Consider the following 16728-nt stretch of genomic DNA (forward strand, 5'->3'; position numbering starts at 1 on the left):
AATATAAGATGAACCTGAAGCATCTTGTGTTGCTATAAATTTAGGAGGTGTATTTTTTAAAAGAGAATGGGGATGTGTCAAAAGGATACAGGAGCCAACTCAAACGGATTCTCTTGGCCCAATATGTGACAAATTAATAAACAAAATGGCATGTAAAATATTAACATTTAGGAGGAATCTAGGTATATGGGAATTTTCTGCACTGTTTGTACAACTTTTTTGTACCTTAAACCTAATTTAAAATGAAAAGTTTAAAGGTTTTAATTTTAAAAAAATATCAAGACAAATGGCAAGTAAGAGTGTATTCTTCTGGTTGAGAATCTAACATAATGTTATAAACAGGACTATTTATCGAGTAATGAAACAATAATGCATAGTCAAAGTATGAGCTGGCCTTTGGAACCATCCATATGTGGACTGGACTCTGGCCATGGAATTTACTGATGGTATGATGCTAAAATGGTTACCTAATCTCTCTTCACCTCAATTTCCTCAACTGTAAAATGGGTCATCACAATAAAACCTACTTTATATGGTTTATAGCAATTACCTATATTTGTATCTATATTACAATTATCTATAATCAGCAGGAAATACTTGTGAAGTACTTATTATACACTCAGTCAATAGACCTCATAATAGGTGTTACTGTGGTCGTCATGATTAGCAACATCGATTGCTAGTTTACCCCTGCAAACACCTTACATATTGTACACTGATAACTGAATTTGTCTCTTTAAGATCAGGGAAATACCCATAGATTATGTTAATCTAATACATGAAATTTTAAACTTTCAAATGAGATAGTGGGTTATTATATTTACTAAGACATGATTCACAGGCCTCTTTTGAATCAAGTAAAATTTGGTTTACTTTTAATTTTGCAGCGACAGATCTATGACATAAAGCAATGACTTGTGTGTTGCCTTAAGCAAACTGAGAAAGGGCCACCGCTGGGTGACTCAGACACGGGGAGATTGTGGCTTAATAATATGTCTTAAAATTGTTGGCTTTGTCAAAGGGGCAAAGGGAATCCAAAGTCTCCGGGTTGTCCTTTCTAAGCAGATTCTGAGCTACTTAAATGTGATGACATAGATCAAATATTTGAGGTTAAAGACTGCTTGTCAGGTTCATGCTTTTTCCTTTAATCCATTTTTGATGTAACTCCAGGATAAATAATGGGCAAGCCCAGAAGAATGGTGAGTCTAGCTGAACAGGATCCTGTTTCAGTGCTAAGTCAAACACTGAAATGTCTGGTATTACTGGTAATACATTTATCTTCTGTAAAGGATATAAGATCAAGAGACTTCAATGGCAACTAATCTACATATAAATAAGAAGTGCAAAACATCACAAACAAAATAGGCCACTCTGCTGTCTTCCAAATATTTCCAATAATCCTTTAAGCACAAGAACAAAGCCTAAATTCCTGAACAAATTCCTTTATCTCCAAAATCTTTTCCAAAGTTCTGGAAACCCTAGCTTTTGGATATTAATCAAAAAGAGTTTCCATCCAGTCACTTGGAAAAGCATCTCAAATTTATTCTAATTTTAACCTAAGCAGGGATGCTGTTTAGTAACCCTTTACTGACCCCTGTTGATGCCATTGTGAGGAATAACTATTGTGATCCAAACCAACTTCAGCTCTGAGTCCTCACCAAACACTTCTCCTTCACTGGCAATGCTCTCCACCGCACATTGCTAAGATCTGGTGCATGTAAAGTAAAAAAAATTGTACTGATATCTCAACATTCATCTAGCTCCCCAGTCCTATCTTCCCATCTCTGAGCAGGGGTGGGGGGAGTATCCTTCTTTGAAGATCACCCTTCACTTGGATTCTCAATTTCATACTTAAAAACTTCTCTCAACATACCCTTTATTTTTCTGATTTTTCAAAACTTCACAGGTTTCTCTTATGCTTCCTTGTGAATATATATATATATATATATATATATATATATATATATATATATTCCCATGAGTGCACTGGATCCTACCAACAGTTAGTATGCTAAGAGTTCTGAGAATGGGGCTTCTGGTGAGCCTTCATGGGTGAAAAAGGGACCAAGATGAACATGCAAGGGTGAGTAGGAATGAGCTAAGTAAAAAGCAGCAGAGACTTCAGGCAGGGCCACGAGAAGCAAAGGCTTAGAGCGAGGATTGAGCTGGGCATGCCCACCAAAGTATGTGGCTGCAAAAACAGAGAAGGAAATGAGTGAAAGGACCATGGGTGTACCCCAGTTGTAACCTGGGGAACCACACTGTCTCCATTTCATGCGGTCTTGCATAAAGCTGCTCTTCTCTAGGCAAGGAGTGACCATGTGTCCCTAGTCATGCCAACATTCTCTCCCAGTACAATGAATCTGAAATGGAGTGACCAAGAAGGAGATAGAACCAAGCCATCCTGGCTGCATGCCTTGTGAGCCCCACTTCCAGTCTCACCGTCTAGATTCTGGAAGAAATAGGGGTTTGTCTTTCCTGGACTGGGCTCTTTCATAATCCCTTCATTTCTGTAAGCCACACATTTTCCCCTCTAAAGTTGATCAGAGTAAATAGCTGTCTTCTACATCCCCAAACCTACAACTGGAACTCTCTATTGTATATTCCTATTATTGCTTATTATCACTGATATATCTGGGGGGGGATGTGGCTAATTATATCTTATAAGCTAATGAACTAGGAAGTTTCTTAAGCTCAAGAATTATGATTCTATGTCTTATCTGATTATGTACATCATGATCAGTTATAAATTTTCACTGACTCAATAAGCATCACTACTTTCCTTATTGTTTCAGCAAAAATAATTTTTAACTATTTGTTTTATATGGCTCCTACGACTGCAAGATGATAAATATACATGAAAGTCTTCATCTATAATAAAGGGACCAGAATAATTATCTGAGATTATCTTTGTAATTCTATGTTACAGATGAGGATCATTCATTATTTCCATAAAAAATTTGTAGAGTGTCAACTACTGACCACTTGCTATCTTTGGCACTTTTGTGGTATAAGATGAAAAAGATATGCTACCTATTCTGGCTTTGGTATGATTTTCTTGAGTCATCTGGAGTTACACTTTCCAGTTTAATTTGTGTCGTCTGTAATGATAGTACCTGCCTTAACTTAGCACTTTTAGTTTTGAAGCATCTTCATTTATAACGTATCATTTGTTATTCCTATTGTATACATGGAGAAGCTACTTTTGGGCCATGTGACTAAGATTAAAAAAAACAACTACAGTGAAAAGAAGTGTCCTTTGATTTACAGTACTCTTCTTCCCTCTCCAGCATAATGAGAAACTTTTCCTTTGGGACACAATTAAATACTAGAATAATGTTTTATTTAATTCCATCCTTACATTTTCTTGTTATGCACAATAAAGGCAGTCCTGAGTTTTTATGAGAGAAAAACATCAGAAGTACTGCTTCATTACTGGTGCATATGACCAACAAATATTTATTTAGTGCATGCCAAGTACAATACCTTAGGCTCCCTGTCACAGTGATACTCAGATTCCCCAATGTACCCATTCCTAAGCGATTAGAACTGAATTTCTCATCATATGCATGTTGGATGAACTTTATCAGCTTTGTTCTTTCTCCTCATTCCAGTGGGGCAATCTCTCTTGTTATCTCACCTCTCCAAATTTTCTCCTTTTTTTCTCCATAGTCTTCCTCCCTATCTCCATATTTTAAAATTGATCTCCAATACTTTTTAAATACACAAGACATTCTCAAAGACCTTGAAGGATCCTCACTGGCTCTCAGAACTCCATAAAAATGTCTTTTCAGTTAGGTGTGGTGGCACACACTTGTAATCCCAGCACTTGGGAGGCTGAGACAGGAGGATCCTGCAGGTTCAAAGCCAGCCTCAGCTACTGAGTGAGGCTCTCAGCAACTTAGTGAGACCCTGTTTCCAACTAAAGTATAAAATAGGTCTTGGAGTATAGCCTGGAGAGAGAAAAGCCCCTGGATCCCACCCCCAGTACTACACACGCACAAAATAAGTCTTTTCTGAGAAGTAGAAAGTTATCTCTGTTTTATTGTTAATGGCTCAGGACAGGACCAAGACCCAAAATGCACACCATGAAACGCCTTTTTTGGGAAAGCATGTGTCTGAATGTGTCCCACTTTGTGTTCTTTCGCTTCTAAGGTCAACAGAAGTGCATCATGGTCTTCACCTTTCTTCAAAACATGTGCCATGGGACTGACTCATTAAAAATAATGACAATAGTAGTGTTCAGTCAGCTTTTTGTCATTGTGACCAAAATATCTGATATACTTAAAGAAGGAGGAGTTTATTAGGGGTCATGGTTTCAGAGAATTCAGTGCATGTTAGGCTGGCTTAAAGGCAAAAACATCATGGCAGAAGCTGTTTGGCTCATGACAGGCAGGAGAGAGGAGAGAGAGGAGAGAGAGATGGGGAAGAGAGAAGAGTCGTCCCCAGGGGCATGTCCCAATGACGTTCTTCTTCCAATCATACTCCACCTACCTACAGTTTCCACCACCTCCCAGTAGTCCATTCAGCTACCACTGGACTAAGCCACCAATCAGGACAGAGCCTCTGAGCAGTGCTACATTGAGGACCAAGCCTTCAACACTTGAGGCTTTAGAGGACATTTTATATTCAGGCCATAACAAGTAGCGAGCAATTCACAAAACAAAATTAGATTGTTGCATGGGTTGAAGGGGCATTTGATATAAAGACTGGGTTTTCTACCAATTTAGACTACAATTTGTGCATTGTTGAACTGTACATCTTTTTAGATAGTCTTAAAGACTTACTATCATTTTCTTAAAAAGTGGTATGTACAAGGCTCCATTTTAATTTATAGTTTCTGCCAATATAGGCAGATTAGGGCACTGCTGAGATGATTTGAGGAGGAGCAGAGTGAACAGTATTAAGACAGTTTATACTCATTACCTTGCTAAACTATGGCAGGTGAACGAGAGCTGAAAGAACATAAAATGTAAAATTAAGTCAGGCGGTGGTTTTCAACGTGTATTTCTTCAATCATAATCTCTAACACTTTTTTTCAGAGGATTGGCTAACATTAATTGCTCCTTACAGCATTCACATTACCAAATATCAGCAGCTGCATTTTGTCTTCATTGGGGAAGATGCATAAAAAGGGAGAACAAAGATTGTCCAGATCTGCAAAGGAGCTGGAGGCCCCGCTAGTTTCTAAATCTTGCATATTGCACATCAGGAAGAGCTTTGAGGGAAGAAAAACCAGGTTCATATTCCAGTTGTGTCACTTAATATTTATGTTACCCTGTTACTTACCTATGAGAGTCTTAGTTTCTCTCTCTGAAAAGTGAGACTATGCCATAGATTGCAAAAATGGGCCAATTATTTGCATTCCCTGCAGCCTTCTGCCATGCTGTTTCCCAGTACTTTCCTAAAGAACAAAGGAAAGCTGCTTGCCTCATGGCAGGGTGGAGAGAGAGAGAGAGAGAGAGAGAGAGAGAGAGAGAGAGAGAGAGAGAGAGAGACTGACTCTCCAAGGGCATGCCCCAATGTTTTATTTCTTCCAACCATACCCCATTAGGATCTAAACATTGAAGCCACATTCTCTGGCTTGTCATATGGCTTGTTTTGGCTAATGAGATATTAACAGACGTGTTGCATGCAAAAGGTTGAAATGAACTTAATTAGGTTTATTTAGAGTTGCAATCAGACCTTGTGCCCACAGAATGTAACCATCCCAGCTTATTGGAGGATGAAGGACACATGGAGGAGCTGATTGGCCCCATTTATTCCAACCAAGGCCAGGCTAGATCAGCCTTCAAGGAGCCCAATTCCATATGTCATAATCCAGCTCAGCCACGATCAGCAAATCTGTTTAGCTACTGTGCAAGATGTATAAAGAATAAGTTGTTATTTTTGTATACTGTTAAGATTTTATTGTTTTTATTATGTAGTACTGTCATGAGAATAACTGATACATGATGATAATAATATTTTTTATCAATTTAAGTGAGAAAATTTGTGTTAATAGCACAGAACCTAATAATAACAATGCTAACATGTGTTGATCTTTTGCAGGAACAATTGCAGAATATACAAATATACTAGGAATTCATATGTGGATCCTGCACAAGACCTGTTTCATTGACAGTTTTGCAAAATTATGCGATTTTGTTTATGTTTCTAAAGGACCAAGATGATTATATTTTGTAAGCTTCTAAATATCCTCATAAGTTAAACACTTCTTTTTCTCCTAGAGGATTTACTTTGTTAAAACTTTAAACACACACACACACACACACACACACACACACACACACACAAATTCAGTCTTCTGAGAGAAGGCTAGCCTCATGAATAAACTAAAGTTATGGGGTTTTGTCCCAGTGAAGGGAATAATGTTCATCTACCTTCTCTTTGTTCTTTTCCTATTTGGGTAATCTTCTTGAAGTAGTTTAGTATAATAGGGAAGAAATGAGAGACCCAGAGCTTAAATCCTAGTTATGCCCCTTTGTGACCCTGAGCAAATTAACTTTATAAACCTCTATTACTTCATTGCTTAAGAGAGGATAAGAATAGTAACCTTCTAAGGTTGTTGCATGGGTCGTATAAAATTATAGCTGCAAAACCCTGAGAGCTGTGCCTGGCATACAATCCACAGTCAATAAATACTAGCTGTTACTAGTTATTCTAACAGATGAGCCTGCGGCCTCTTAGCTCCATTTGTAGCCAAGCCAAATTCTGGGGACAACACCAGTATCGATGTGAGGTGAAACTGAGAAGCCTTAATTCAAATCAGGTCACTAGCACTAGTGACCTGTAGTTATCTGAGGTGTAGACCAAAGACTGAAGCCCAGATTTCACAATGCACTGTGAAGAAGGACCACACCTATGAGGGAGAAGAGGAGGCCCAGGAGTTTGGACCGGTGGCCAGAGTGATGTTTCTCTCCTCCTTCCAAGCCATTTCATTCAGAATCTCACACAAACTTTATCCAGCTTCATACTGCAGTTCTGCCCAGTAGCACAGACAGATTAAATGACCTTCACCTAAGCAACCAAGGGCACAGGGGACTCTCCTCCCCTTAGACACCAATGTCCTTAACTTTTTGGCGATTTCTGTCATTACTATAGTGAAATCGACTATCAGAACCATAGTTTACCCTGATGTTGCTGTCCTCCTTGGGGCAGGAGATCAGGAAAGGAGCCCCAGATTCTCAACCTTTCCCTCATGGGGCAATCTCCTAGCTTCATCCCTCTCGCCTCTACATCCCAGAAGTCAAAGAGATGACTACTTCGTCCTTCAGAGTTTTTGCTGAAACCCTCCGCGTAGTGCGCCTCCAAAGTTGAGCTATTAACTAAATTAATGCCGAAGCTACAGTCAGCCCCATTTCTCTTTTCCAACTTGAACCCAACTGAGCTAAAGCTTCATGACCAATCAGAGTGCACAAGCACAGATGAAAAGAAGTCCCAGATCATATGCCAGCACCATAAAATTCCTAAAATTACTGCCACCTTATAAAAGTTAACAATACAAACTTTCTCCCATTATCAATTCAATCTGTTTCTCCCACAGAGAAATCGCATCCAAAGTTCTGCCATACACTATTTCCCTTTGCTGGCTCCGTCGCAGGCAGGAGAGATGGTATTTGGGAATGTGTTTGCAACCTGGGGTCCTGCTTCAGCAGCTCCACCCTGGGCCATCCACCAATATAACTGGAGTAGGGCCTTAGCACCTCCAAAGATCGTTTCTACCCTCTTTTCTAAAATAGCTATGGGTCAGCAGAACACACGAGAATATCATAGCACCAGCCTCAATCCCACAAAACTCAGAGGCACAAACTCCCCAGTTAATAACATAAACATCGATTTCTACCTGATCGTAGTTCCAGAGCAAAAGCCAGCATTTCCCAGAGCCCCACGTGTCTTATAATCTAGGCCTTCATTGCTAGTGTCAGCGTCAGACCATTGTAAAGATTTGTGATTATCAAGGTCTGCAAGAAAACAAAGTCCTTTTCCTTGCAGCCAATGATGTTTGTGAACGTGCACCAGCTGTCAGAGTGTAGGTCTTGGGGGTCAGGTGCTCAGGGTGGAGAAAGCCTGCAAGGGGCATGAATTGTACCATGAGCTTCTTGCTGTGCATTGTGTCTATACTGAGCTCATAACCTGCAATTAAAATGCAACTTTAAAAAAAAGATGAAGGATGCTCTCCTGCACCCACCACTAACTCTGCTGCCGCCAACAGTAATCACCATGAAGAGATAATGCCATCTGTATTTGAATTTAAATGTTAAAATAATAAAACCTGTGGTCTCCCTAAGGTGTTTATAATAAAAATAACTTCTCGATCCTGGAAAACTTATCTGGTTTCTTTCTCCCTTCCATTCTCCACTTAATGACTGAGTTATTATTTCCACGGTGGTCTCCAAGCCATGCTTGGTTTCTATGGAGGCTGGCATGTCACCTCCAACAATTTCACCAGCTGCCATTTCCTGTTGAGAGAATATGATTAAAATATTCACCCAGCCTCTGGACTGATCTAGCAGAGAGTTATATAAATCTCCACACAGCACTTCCCTTGCTGTTAAATATGCAATGTGTCCTCATCTTTTCTTTTTCTTTTTCTTTTTTTTTTTTTTATGCCTACACAGGAAAGTTAGCTTCTAGCAAAGTGGATACAAACAATGGTTCTCCCTGACTTCTCAAATCTGAAAACGGGAGATTGCAAGCCCAAGTCCAAAATGTGAGTTTCCAGTGAGCAGAAATGAGCTGGAGAGGCACCTCTGGAGCCTAGGTCATGTCACCTCAGCTGCCCAGCATCTGGCAAGGCTGGCATTTGCAGACGGGTGGTAGACAGAGGGCCTGCTCAGTCATCCACAAAGGCCTCGTCTGGGTGGTGTGAACTCACCCGCCATTCATCCCACTGACTGGAAACCATCCAGAACTTGCAAATCCACCTCTCAGCCAGCATTGACTGCAACCGCCTCTGGGCCTAGCACTGGACTAAACCCGGGCTTTTGAGAAGCTTACAGTCTAATTACTGTAATTAGAGACCAATTGAGTATTAAACTATGTGACACTAAGTAGAAGTTTGAAGGAAATAATCATTGTGGGATGGAGTCCTTGGGAGAGACCTCTATGGGACTGCGGGACTCTGACGGGAGTTGCATAACATGGCACAAGGTTTGCCATGCGCTAGACATGCTTAGGGTAAAAGCACACTGCAGCGTGGGACGAGGGCTCACCTGCCGGGAGACCACCCAGGGAAGCGGCTGCTGGGCCCTTGGCATACTGCCAGAGTGGCTCATTGAGAAGAAAATGGGATTCCTCCCTGGTGAAGAGAAAGCTTACTCTTTCCTGAAATTGTTTAGCACTTGAATCCTAATAGTGACTTTGCTAACAGAAAAATCAGACATCCTTAATTTATCTAGGCCTCCAAAACGGAACTGTCAGGGAAGGAAATGGCTTTCTCCAAGGCCAGCATGGGCTGGATTTAAAGCTGAAGCATTTTCCTGTGGGGTCAGTAGTACTTGTGAATTAAGGGGGCACTAGCAGCCCAGAGGTAATTGGTGATATCATCTAGGATTAGAACTATTGATCAGTAGCATTCTGTCTCATTAACTTACAAAAGTCATATTGTAGATTTTGATCTAAGTAATTGAAGGAAACAGCAATGCTTTATTATTTTCCCTCAATTACTAACCTTGCATTCATCTGCATATATAAGCTGTGACCATTATATGACCAAGTGTTTCTGGAGAAACAACCAAAACCAGCCCAGCTCTTTCTGTGATCAGTGCCAGAATGGTGGGCAGGGGTGAAAGCATTTTCCAACATGGAAAACATGATTTTCCTAAAGAAAAAGTCAAGGATTTCACATTTAGCTAAATTTTTCTCCTTCGCATTCAGCTAAATTTTTCTCTTTCAGACTTAGCAAAATTGCTGACTGCCTCAACTAGTGCCGTGGGTAAATTCTGAAATCTTATCTCAGACTAATTATTATGTAAAAATGAAATATACAGCAATTTCTTTCTTTGGAAGGACTTTTTTTAATGAAAGAACAATCTTGCTTCATTCCAAGTATCATTTGCAGATGAGGTTTTCCATCAGGTAAACAGAAACCTTGCTTAATCAGATGTATCCAACCATTCCCTTACACACCACTCCAGACTTAACAGCAAAATAGACTGTGTAGGCCCCTGGCAGGATTATCTGTGGGCAGTGGGTGGCCACCCGGGTGTGATGGTCACTGAGCACCTCACTAAAAGTAACTTAGTCTGCTTTTCTCTACTGGAAGACTTTAACAGAATGGGCCTGGACTCCACCCTCACCTCTGCAGAACTCGGTCATTTATGACAACATCAGAAGTTCCCAGCTACAGGTACAGTGTTCAGGCTCATCCCTGCGTATGTTTATGCCACCCCCATCTGGAAACTGAGCGTGTTGTGCTGACTACAAGCCTGGGATTCTCCCAGACCAGCAACTCCAGTGTTTTGCAGCAAACATACAGGAGGCATGATGTACAAACATGGACCCTGGGCACAATCTAAGAATTGTCAGGTTGGCACAGAATAAGCCATTCTGAGGTGCAATGGCTGAATAGCCCATGACCTTGAGCAAGGTACTTAATCTCCCCATGCCCCAGATTCCTGGAAATAAAATGGAGATAACCGTCCTTACTCACAGGGTTATTGTGATTAACCCACATCAACATCTTCCCAGATGTGAAACACCTAAAAACCTCAGTATATAATATACATAACCATCATTATACTGATTAAAATAATATAATAACATATGTAAGTACTAGATTATGATTTTCAACCTATTTTACTTTATTTTTTGTGGTACTGGAGATTGAACTCAGGATCATTCTACCTATAAGCTAGACAGACCCTCAGCCCTATTTATTTAGTTAGTTGTTTCATTTTTGTTACTGGGGATTGAACCCAGAGGCATTTTACCTTCGAGCTATATGCCAAGCCCTACTTTATTTATTTATTTATTTATTTATTTATTTATTTATTTATTTATTTGTTTTGGTGGTACTGGGGTTCCTGGAAGCCCTTCTACCTCCGGGCTACACTCCCAGACCTATTTCTACATTTTTATTTGGAAACAGGGTCTCCTAAGCCAGCGCGGGGCTGGCTTCGAACCTGTGTGATCCTCCTATATCTGCCTCCCAAGTGCGGGGATTACAAGCGTGTGCCACCAGCCCTGGCTTGCTTTATTTATTTATTTATTTATTTATTTATTTATTTATTTATTTGGTGGTACTGGGGTTCCTGGAAGCCCTTCTACCTCTGAGATACACTCCCACGGGCTACACTCCCAGACCTATTTTTTACTTTTTTATGTGGAAACAGGGTCTCTTAAGCCAGCGCGGCTGGCTTCAAACCTGCGCAATCCTCCTGTCTCTGCCTCCCAAGTGCGGGGATTACAAGCGTGTGCTACCATGCCCAGCTTATTTATTTATTTTTTTAAATACCATCTCACTAAGTTGAGGAAGGCCTAAGTTGCTAAGGCTGACCATGAACCTGTGAACTTCCTGTCTCAGCCTCCCAAGTACCTGGATTATAAGAGTGTACCACCAGGCTTGGCTCCTATTTGTTTTAATGTACCTGTGTCAATTTCACTAAAATATTTGCAGAATTGAAAACCTGGGACTTACTGGGTTAGGGAGGTACTTATGTGTAGGGCCTGTCAGGTGGTAAGTTCTAGGTAAACATGAGCTTCTGTTATTGACCCCCTCCCATTCAAACCTACCAAGTGATGTGTAGTTTCAGCCTCCTTAGCTCCTGTAGTGTCAGAAGCTTTGTCAACATCCCACAGCCCAGACACACTCCAGGACTACACCAGAGAGAAAGAAGACTGATCCTCCTCTGAAAACAGGAGGGGCTCTTATTACCATCACTGAGCCCAGCCTGTGTCTTCACGCTGGGCTGTGCTCCAGGACTCATTGCATATGCTGGCTCACCCTCATCCTCTCTTCGACCTTCACAAATCCATTTCCTTACCATGCAATTTAAAATTTAGACATATCATCTGTCAATCATACATGTGGTGAATACTTTGTTACAAACTCAATGCCAGAGAAAATTTTTGACACCTATTTTTTTTTACTTTTCTTTTTTTACTGTCTTTTCTCTAAATGTAGTATATATGATTCTAGCATCAAAGAGTGTCCAAGCTTACTACAGAGAAAACTGGGGACCACTAAGTGATTAGGATGTATGAAGATGATTCTGTTAGACCGGGTTCTTCAAAGAGTCCAATATATGTCTGACATTATAGTAACATTTATTAAAAAGGACAAGTGTAGCCAGGCATGGTGGTGCACACTTGTAATCCTAGTACTTGAGACGATTAGATGGGAGGATTGTAGGTTTGTGGCCAGCCTCAGCAACTTAGTGAGACCCTGTTTCAAAAACAAAAACACTAAAAAATAGGGCTGGGGTACAATGCCCCTGGGTTCAGTCAGTTCCCAGTACTGCAATAAATAAATAGATAAATAAATAAATAGGAGGGCTGGAGTTGTAGCTTAGACATAAAATGGCCCTGTACCAAACACACACAAAAAGAGGACAAATATTTTATATTTTTGATATAATAAATAAAACATATTTATTCTAATATCAATAAAATGTTAAGTTACCTTTCTCCTTACCTCTTAAAATGTATTAAATAAAATATTCCAAACTAGAGTATTTTAGTGTCTTGGATTTTTCTTCTGTATTTATAAAACAACTTAAAAAAACATATTGATGAAGCAAAACTGCACAATGAACCACATTATCCATTCCAAAGTCACACAATTTGAATGAGCTCCTTAGAGATTCAAAGCCTCCACTTTACCTACTCTGGGCCAGGGGAGGCAAATGCCTTCTCAGGGCCAGACACTAACACTTTAGCCTGGTGAGCCACGTGGTTGTCACCACGCTCAAATCTTCCAGTAGCACCAAAGCAGGCAGACAGGACAGAAACACAGAGGTTTGTCTGTGACCTAGTAAGATTTCACTTACAAACATTGAAATTTTATTTCCATACAAGATTCATTGGTCACTATATTACTCTTGATTTTTTCCAACCATTTAAAATAGTAAAAACATGTTTAACACTTGAGTGGTATAAATACAGGCATGGGGCTGGATTTAGCAAATACGTTGTGGATTCCTGATCTAGACTGTCAAATTCCAGCTTCAACTTGTCCTGTCACTTGTTAAAATGGTGAGGAAGACTGTTCAGGACTCTAGTGATATGGGTCAAGTCTCTCACAATAGAAGAGTCTGGGCTCCATTCCAAATGCAAACACAAGCAGGGATTCATAACCAATGACCAGGATGAGGGGGTCAGTGGGCAGAAAGAAGAAACGCTAAGGGTAGGGGAGTTCCTGCTAAACCAACTAAGGATTCTTGCTAAGAATCCTTAGGTGAGCCAAGGACTTATTCACCAAAGGTAGGGAGATGAGAAATTTGACTGGATATGGATGGTGAAGGATCCATTCTATATTGAGTTACCAGGGCTTCTTGCTAAAAAAAAAAAAAAAATGGGCTGTACAGGCCCAGTAAGGAGTGGGGCCAAGGTTGAAACCTGGTTTGGAGGACAAAGAGCCCGACTAAAACTTGGTCAAACTATACCCCAAAGCCTACTTTACTAGTCAAGGATACGTGGTGTTTAGCTAGGTTAAAAACTCACTTTAGCCAGGCGTGGTGGCGCACGCTTGTAATCCCCGCACTTGGGAGGCAGAGACAGGAGGATCGCACAGGTTCAAAGCCAGCCGCGCGCACTGGCTTAGGAGACCGTTTCCAAATAAAAATTTAAAAATAGGTCTGGGAGTATAGCCTGGAGGTAGAAGGGCTGCCAGGAACCCCAGTACCACCAAAAAAAAAAAAAAAAAAAATTCACTTTAAAAGCAGGTCAGAAATAACCATAAGCCTGTTTTTATTAGCTCAGCAAAAAAAAAAAAAAAAGGTAGGAGCCTAGAGTTGTCAAACTTTCACAGCTTGTGCCAGTCTTACCCATAAAATAATGTTGCCCACCACTCCTTTCCTCACTGCACACAATTAGCAAGTTAAGAAGTCAGGAAATAGTTGGCAGTTGTCTTCATAGATGAAGTCAGTGCCGTACATTCTTCTGCCAAAAGGTAGAGAAACCAATTGCTGGAGTCTCTTTCCCCTGGGACTGCTCAAGGCCAGTCGGTGCAGAAGGACTGGGAAGGACAAGCTTTGGCTTCCCCAGCGTTTGTGAACGGGGAACCTACACTGCTTTTTAAAAATAAAAAAAAACAAATTTTAAAGGAGCCTTGGCTTTTGCTATTTTTGCTGACATTCAAGTGCTTAAAATATTTTAAATCTAGATGTCTCTATGGAAACCCAAGAAAACTCCTATCTTATAGCCAAGTGACTATCTACCTAGAGTTCTATATCTTACTGGTTCACCATAGGCCATCTGTGCTACCAGAAATTTCTTAGACCTATTTTCCTGAAACCCTATCAGTTATAATGAAATCTGTATAAATATCACTTTTGCCGAGGAGGAAGTCAAGAGGGAAAGAGCTTCCTTCCAAAGATTCCAATTTTTATTAAGATAGTACTATTTTCTTACTAGAAAATGAATTTTTTGAATTTCAGCAGACATAGTAAGAGAGGAAAAAATACAGTCACAAATTAAATAGCTGCTTTAAAATCCGCATCATTAATTTTTCCTTTCCTCCTTTCCAGCAGTATCGACTACAGTTCCCTGTCCTCCTCTTCAGTGCTGCTTATTCACTGCAGTGAAAACAAATTAAATAGAGAGCAAATCAGCCATCTTGACCAGGGGACCAAAATCCACATCACCAGCAGGCAGGTGGCTTTCGTGTGTCTTCAGTGATGATGCTGCTGAGACACCTAACATCACACAGAAGGCAAAGCCTGAGTCTAGTCATGAGAAAACACCAAGTGGATCCACAGCAAGGACCATTCTATTATTTAGATGATGAAGCAGCAGCAACAGCAGCAGCAGGGAATGCATGACTGTGATATGACTGTGATGAAAACATGTCAGCAGGGCTGAGGCCCTTGGCTTAATCCCCAGCTCTCCCCACCAAAAAAAAAAAAAAAAACCAAGAAGACAATATATATATATATATATATATATATATATATATATATATATATATATATATATATGTAGAGAGAGAGAGAGAGAGAGAAACAGAGACATAAAAGACAAAGGGAGGTGTGGTAATGTTCAGTTCAGATTCAAAGTAACTAGACATAAGACAACTAAATACAACACTTTGCCCTAGAATGGCTCTGGTGCTGTAGGGTAAAGAGGAAATTCTCTAAAGAGTATAATAGGGCCGAAGGACAAAACTGAAATACCAGTGATACAGTAAATCGATGCTAAATTTACGGATATAATTACAGGGTGATTACACAGGAGAATATCCTATGCTTATCAGATACTGAAGCACTTCATGGTAAAGGGCCATGATGTACGACACATAAAACTTTCCAAATAAAAAACTTAAAGTGAACAGTTCTTGCCTTTATTGGGGTTTTGGGATACCCATTTTCTTTCTGTGATATTCTGAATACAACATAGAAAGAAGCACTTGTGTCAAATAGTGACAACGTGCAAAGAAATTTTAACATGACCTCTTATCGGTGTCTGCCTAAGCATTATACACTGCCCATTCTCAGCAGCCTTTGTTGCAAGAGAGCAAACACTGGCTACTTTAGCAGCTTCCATGTAATCATTTCCCCCTAATTTCTCTCAATAGGGCAGTGACTCTAAAACCTTGCTGTATCCCTCAACTTCCAGATTATTCCAAACATATAGCAAATCTTAGTGGGTCTCTTAGACAGGCACTACCAGTGTCAATTAATTGAATGCAAGCTTTTCAGCTAGCACATTTAAGCAATGTGGAGTTGCTGGAGAATGTGGGACCCTGAAGCTGAATCGCCTCAGAATCCCTCACCACTGGCTGGAAAGTGCTGCCTGAGGTCCGCAGATGCACGTCTCTGACATCCACAGTGGCCATGCAACCTTCATATGCCTTCTAGACCAACTCTCCACCAAAGTGATGGAGAGACGTATGTCTGCCTCCACAGGACAGACTTTTCTACGAGTTAATCACTGGAGAGAGAGTTTGAGAAGTGGTAAACTGAAATTGCTCATCCATGTTTAGGACTCAGGAAATACTTCTTACCCATTCTCCAAAGCACAGCAAAAGCATATGTATATTACTAAATCTTTTCTATTTATCACTTTTCTATCTTGATTCTTTTAGTAAGGACTGTCTCTGGGATAAAACACCCACACCCCATTTTTGGCTTTGTGTTTTATCTCACGTAGTCTCCTTATTGATTTTCTCGCAAATCCTAACTAATAATTTTACTTAGTAAATGTTTATCAACAACCTATTGGCCTAAGATGCTCAGCCAGACTTACAGGGTAGTCCTCGACTCAGTAAACATTCCAAGTTGTGTGCCTCACAAATAACCCTCAAGAAAATAATATGAAGACAGTAAAGGCAATGAAGTCTGATTGCAGAAAGGAACGAGGAGGCAGAAGTGAATTATGACCAACTGCTAAAAAGAACAAACTAGTCAAGGCACTAAAATTTAATGACAAGACAATTTTCAAAGTAGGTAAAATAGAAGAGAAGGTGCACCGAACATAATTGTAAATTTAAAATCACGCAGCTTCTTCTCCATAAACCTTCTCAAATGCAGTTTAAAACATACACGCACAAAACCAAACAATTACAAA

The sequence above is a fragment of the Muscardinus avellanarius genome, assembly GCF_963383645.1.
Source record: "Muscardinus avellanarius genome assembly, chromosome: 8".
Classification (NCBI taxonomy): domain Eukaryota; kingdom Metazoa; phylum Chordata; class Mammalia; order Rodentia; family Gliridae; genus Muscardinus; species Muscardinus avellanarius.